Raw genomic sequence first — 6,364 nt, 5'->3', positions numbered from 1 at the left:
ACACTTGTCAAGAGGAGCCCTTTCAAATACTGGCCTGCTTTTGGAGGCCTGAAGTCACTGGAGCTGCACAAGTCAAGACGACTGAAGGCCTGATTCGCTGTGTAATATACTTTGCAGCATCTTGTTGCACTAGCAGGCAGGAAGGAGTTTTCAGCAATGCAGTTTAAAGGCTTGATACACTAAGTACACTTTCATTTCAGGTTTGTCATTTCAGGATGCTGCGTGTTTTTTTGCTCTGTTTTCTGACTCTGAAATTCTAATTCAGACTGTGGAGAAGAGCTGTTGTTGCTGCTGTTGGTTTTCTTTGTAACTGTTGTCGTTTTTTTGTGGAAAAATATACCTTATCCATAAAATATCTGAAAGAACATTACAAAACATTTCAAAATGGCCATCGCAAAAAGTGCAATCATATTCCAGTTTTTCAAATAGATCATGTCGCACCCTGCGACGCTTCAATACGATCAATGAACATTACAGACATTTCAACATGCTCATTACAGGCAGTCAGACAGTGCAATAGTATTCAAGTTATCTACATAGATCATGTTGCACTCTGAGGTGCTTCAATACAATTGTGATAAATGTAATATTCACTGCATACATTCAATGTGAGTCTTTCAGGCCGAGGGGTCTATACCTTTCCCAGTCCCTCGGTGCACTATGGCTGAAAGGTCTTAGACAGCGACCGTTCCCCACTGCGCATTTGTGGCGGCTGCCCCAAGCTTTAGTGCGTCCCTCAGCACGTAGTCCTCGGCCTTGGAATGTGCCAGCCAGTCTGCAACACTCTGCTGGGGACAACTCATTGCACTGGAAGACCAACAAGTTTCGGGCAGACCAAAGAGCGTCTTTCACCGAGTAGATGATCCTCCACCTGCTTGTCTCGATGTGCGTCCCTGTCCCTGGGATCAACACGTAGAGCACAGAGACCTGTGTCACAGAACTGCTTGGGATGAACCGCGACAAAAACCACGGCAACTCTCTGCAGACCTTCTTTGCAAACGCACATTCCACAAAGAGGTGAACAACGGTCTCGTCCCCACGACAGCCACCTCGAGGTCAACATGCAGAGAGGGTGAGACTTCAGGAAGGATCTGACGGGGAGGGCATTTCTCACCACCAGCCAAGCTACGTCTTGGTGCTTGTTGGAAAGTTCTGGAGACGAGGCATTCTGCCAAACGACTTTGACAGTCTGCTCGGGGAAACATCGCACAGGATCCACCATCTCCTTTCCCCGCAGGGCCTATAGGACGTTACGTGCCGGCCACTGCCTGATGGACTTGGGGTCAAAGGTGTTTTTCTGCATAAAGTTTTCCACCAGGGACAGGTGGTACGGCACGGTCCAACTACTTGGAGCGTTCCGCGGCAGCGTGGCCACACCCATCCTTCGCTAAACCGGGGACAGGTAGAACCTCAGCACGTAGTGACACCTGGTGTTTGCGTACCGAGGGTCTACGCACAGCTTGATACAGCCGCACACAAAGGTGGCCATCAGTGTGAGGGCGATGTTGGGCACGTTTATTCCCCCTTTATCTAGAGGCTTATACAGCGCGTCCCTGCGGACACGATCCATTTTCGACCTCCAGATAAAGCGGAAGATGGCTCGGGTGATTGCCGTCGCGCAGCAGTCTGGAATGGGCCAGACCTGCGCCATGTACAGCAACAGCGAGAGTGCCTCACACCTGATGACCAGGTTCTTACCCGCAACGGAGAGGAAGCGTCGCTCCCAGATTCCCAGTTTCCTTTTCACCATAGACACTGGATCCTTCCAGTTTCTAACGCATACCCCAGTCCCTCTGAACCATATCCCCAGCACCTTCAGGCCGTCAGCACTGACGGTGAAGGGGACAAAGGATCGGTCAGCCCAGTTCCCAAAGAACACGGCCTCGCTCTTCCCACGATTTACCTTGGCTCCCGAGTCCAGTTCGAACTGGTCGCAGATGTGGATCAGTCTGCACACCGACAGCGGATCAGAACAGAAGACGGCGACATCGTCCATGTACAGGGAGGCTTTGATCTGAGTGCCTCCACTGCCTGGGATCGTAACTCCTCTAATGCCCGGATCCTTCCTGATGGACTCGGCAAAGAACAGGCGAGAGAGGACAGCCCTGCCTGACTCCAGATTTAATTGGAAAGCTATCTGATTCCCACCCATTGATTGAGACTGCGCTACTGATGTTAGTGTAGAGTAGGATCCAACTGGATCCAATTGCGAATTCCCTCCCCAAACCCCATTTTGAGAGCACATCCACCATGTAGGTGTGCGATATTCTGTCAAAGGCTTTCTCCTAATCCAGGCTGATGAGGCAGGTGTCCACACCCCTGTCCTGCGCATAGGCAATCGTATCCCTGAGCAGCGCCAGGCTGTCAGAGATCTTCCTGCCCGGCACAGTGCAGGTCTGGTCAGGGTGTATCACCAATTCCAGAGCGGATTTGACCCGATTGGCGATGACCTTGGACAGAATCTTATAGTCCACATTCAACAGTGAAATGGGTCGCCAATTTCTAATTTCCTCCCTTTCTTCCTTGTGCTTGTACATGAGGGTGATGATGCCTTTCCTCATGGATTCTGACATACTGCCGGCCAGGAGCATACTCTCGTACACCCCTAGCAGGTCTGGGCCCATCCAGTCCCACAGAGCCCAATACAACTCCGCCGGCAAGCCGTCGCTTCTGGGGAGATTTACTCTTCTCGAAGGACTCAAGGGCCTAAGTCAGTTCGTCAGGAGTTCGCGGTTTGTCCAGCCTCTCCCGTGTACTGTCGCCTAAGACCTCCGTGATAGAGGACAAGGAGGACTGGGAGGCCGTGCTGTCCGTCGGCTTCACGTCATAAAATCCGGCATAAAAGGATTTGCTGATCCTCAAAATGTCGGACTGCGCTGACTTTACTGATCTGTCTTCTTCATTCAGGCTGCTGAACACAGAGCTCTCTCTCTGTTCCTTTTGGAAGAAGAAACGTGAGCACGTCTCATCCTGCTCCACGGAGCGGACTCTGGAACGGAAGATGTTCTTGGAGGCAAAGTGCGAGGCTTGCTGGCTCTTCACCTCTTGGAGCTCTTCCTTGACATCGACCCCCACCGACTGCAGCCGGAGCAGATTCTGCATGTTTTTCTGGAGTCGGGACATTTCCCTCTCTTCCTTTCTAGCTTTCTGGATGCTTTTGAGGATGAAAAACCTCTTGGTGTTTCCCTTGATCGCTTCCCACCAGTGTGTCAGGGACTCAAAGAGGGGTTTCATGGTTCTCCAACCTTCATAAGCCCTCTTGAGCTCCTCAATGTTCTCTGGGGTCAGCAGTTGCACGAATAGCTTCCATGCCCCCCTGCCCACCCTCAGGTCCTTCTCCAAGTGGCAGTCCGCCAGTAGGATGCAGTGGTCAGAGAAGAACACCGGCTTGACCTCGGTGGATCTGACTGTGAATGCACGGGACACAAAGAGGAAGTCTATCCTGGAACGAATGGACCCGTCTGGCCGCGACCAGGTGTATCTACGCTGCGCTCCGTCTGCAGGGTTGCTGAAGACGTCGTGCAGCTTGGCATCCTTAACTGTTTCCATCAGGGATCTGGACGTAGCGTCCAATCTGCTTCCGGCCCTGCCGGATCGTCCAGCCGCATCGATGATGCAGTTGAAGTCCCCGCCCAGAATGACCGGCCTGGAGGTCGCCAGCAGCAGTGGGAGCTGCTGAAAAACCTCCAGCCGCTCAGCTCCTTGTGACGGGCCATACACGTTAATTAACCGGAGTGGAGCGTTCTTGTACATTACGTCTGCTATGAGGAGTCGCCCGCCCACCACCTCCTTGACCTCGGAGACGGTGAAGTTGCCTCCCCGCAGCAGAATACCCAGGCCGGAGGAACGAGAGTCGTTTCCGCCCGACCAGATCGATGGCCCGTGGGACCACCACCGTGACCATTGCCTGTAGGAGCTGAACTGGATAACCTCACTTATCCACGTTAAACTCCATCTGCCAAATTTTGGCCCATTCACCTAACCTGTCCATATCCATTTGTAAATTTCTCATTTCTTCACTGCAACTTACTTTCCCACCTATTTTGGTGTCATCTGCAAATTTAGCTATGGTACCTTCTACTCCTGAATCCAAGTAAATAGTTGGGGCCCAAGGACCGAACCCTGTGGCACCCCACTAGTTACAGCTTGCCATCCACAAAAGACCCATTTATCCTGACTCTCTGCTTTCTGTTGGTTAGCCAAAGCTCTATCCAAGCAAATATATTACCCTTAGCTGCGTGTGATCTTATCTTGTGTATTAATCTTTTGTGCGGCACCTTATCAAATGCCTTCTGGAAGTCCAGACATACTACATCTACAGGATCGCCATTATCCACTTTGCTTGTCACATCTTCAAAGAACTCTAGCGATTTAGTCAAACACGATTTAGTCTTCATAAAGCCATGCTGACTCTGATGGATTGCATTTTGACTTGCATTTTAGGAGGGTAGTGAAGGCATTGGAGAGAGTGCAGAAGAGGTTTACGAGTTTGGTTCCAGGAGCGAGGAAGTTGAGTTATGAAGTAAGATTGGAGAAGTTGGGACTGTATTCCTTGGGGAAAAGAAGTCTGAGAGGAGACTTGATAGAGGTATTGAAAATCATGAGGTATCTGGAGAGAGTAGATAGGGAGAAACTGCTTGCACCGATGAAAGGATCGAGAAGGAGCGGGCACAGGTTTAAAGTAACTAGCAGAAGAAGCAAAAGTGATAGGAGCAGCGAGTGGTCAGGGTCTGGAATGCACCGCCTGATAGCGTGGCGGAGGCAGGTTCAATTGAAGAGGGAATGAGATGATTATTTGAAAAGAAAGCATGTGCTGGGTTACGTGGAGAAGGCAGGAGAATGGCACGAAGTGAAATGTTCATTGGGAGAGCTGGTGCAGTCACGACGGGCGGAATGGGCTCCTTGTGCAGTGTAAGGATTGTGTGAACGTGGATGTAGACGTTTCCGAGTAGCTGTGTAAAGTGTGTGAGCTTTGAGGTGTGAGTTTTGACTGTTGCTGTATCAGCAGCAGCAGCAGCAGCGGGCGGGAGCGGCAGCAGAGAGCTGGTTGAAAGTGTTGTGAGGCGAAAGGTGCAGCTGAGAGAGTGTTTGAGAGGTGTATTTGCAAGTGAAAGATGTTTTTGTATGAGTGAGGTAGAGTGTTTGTGAGATGAGAGTGGTGTCTGTGAGCGTTGGGTGAGCGTGCGTGTTTTTTGTGTGTAGATGGTGCGGGTGAGTGAGAAAGAAAGAAAGTTGTGTTTTGAAAGATGTGCATGTTGAAAAGTAAAGAAAGCAGATGTTTGTAAGAAAACTATTTTTAGCATTGAAAATCCCCTGGAAAGGGGTGGTGCACCATTCCCAGAGATACTGCAATACCGGGTCGATGCGTGGAGTGGACGGAGCAAGCCCCTATTCCATCTCCCTGCTCCAAAAATCAATTTAATATATGGTCCCCAGATAAGGGACGTATCAGATATTAAACTGATAAGAACAGATTTTTTTTTTTATTTGTAAAAATATACTTTATTCATAAAATATCTTCAATCGCATTCCAAACCATTTCAAAACCAACATTACAAGGGTACAATCCAGGTTAAACTTTTACAAAATGTATCACCAGGTGCATCAGTACAAACAATATTACAGTCATTTACAGCCTTTCATTTTGATCTGTACAGCCCGAGGGGCTCTAAACAGTTCCCAGTCTCTCGGTGCGCTGTGGTAGAAAGGTCTTAGACAGCGACCCTTCCCCATTGCGCCTTTGCGGCAGCTGCCCCAAGCTTTAGTGCGTCCCTCAGCACGTAGTCCTGGACTTTGGATTGTGCCAGTCCGCAACAATCGGTCGGGGACAACTCTTTGTGCTGGAAGACCAACAAGTTTCGGGCAGACCAAAGCGCCTCTTTCACCGAGTTGATGATCCTCCAGCTGCAGTTGATGTTTGTCTCGGTGTGTGTCCGTGGGAACAGCCCGTAGAGCACAGAGTCCTGTGTCACAGAACTGCTCGGGATGAACCTCGACAGCAACCACTGCATCTCTCTCCAGACTTTCTTTGCAAAGGCACAATCCACAAGGAGGTGAACAACGGTCTCTTCCCCACCACAGCCACCTCGAGGGCAACGTGCAGAGGGGGTGAGCTTCCTGGCGTGTAGGAAGGATCTGACGGGGAGGGCCTTTCTCACCACCAGCCAAGCTACATCTTGGTGCTTGTTGGAAAGTTCTGGCGATGAGGCATTCTGCCAAATGACTTTGACAGTCTGCTCGGGGAACCATCCCACAGGGTCCACCCTCTCCTTATCCCTCAGGGCCTCTAGGACGTTACGTGCTGACCACTGCCTGATGGACTTGTGGTCAAAGGTGTTTTTCTGCATCAATTTTTCCACCAGGG

The 6,364-nt window shown here is 50.4% G+C and overlaps 1 pseudogene; it reads right to left on the bottom strand.

Annotated features, from left to right (window-relative positions):
• Nucleotides 1-5,321: 5,321 nt before the first annotated feature.
• On the bottom strand, nucleotides 5,322-5,499 carry LOC144669045 (U2 spliceosomal RNA; annotated as a pseudogene).
• Between the last annotated feature and the right edge of the window lie 865 nt (nucleotides 5,500-6,364).

This window comes from Cetorhinus maximus, chromosome 28 (assembly GCF_964194155.1).
Source record: "Cetorhinus maximus chromosome 28, sCetMax3.hap1.1, whole genome shotgun sequence".
Taxonomy (NCBI): domain Eukaryota; kingdom Metazoa; phylum Chordata; class Chondrichthyes; order Lamniformes; family Cetorhinidae; genus Cetorhinus; species Cetorhinus maximus.
Note: the sequence above shows the minus strand (reverse complement) of the source record. Positions and strands in the feature narration are given on the sequence as shown.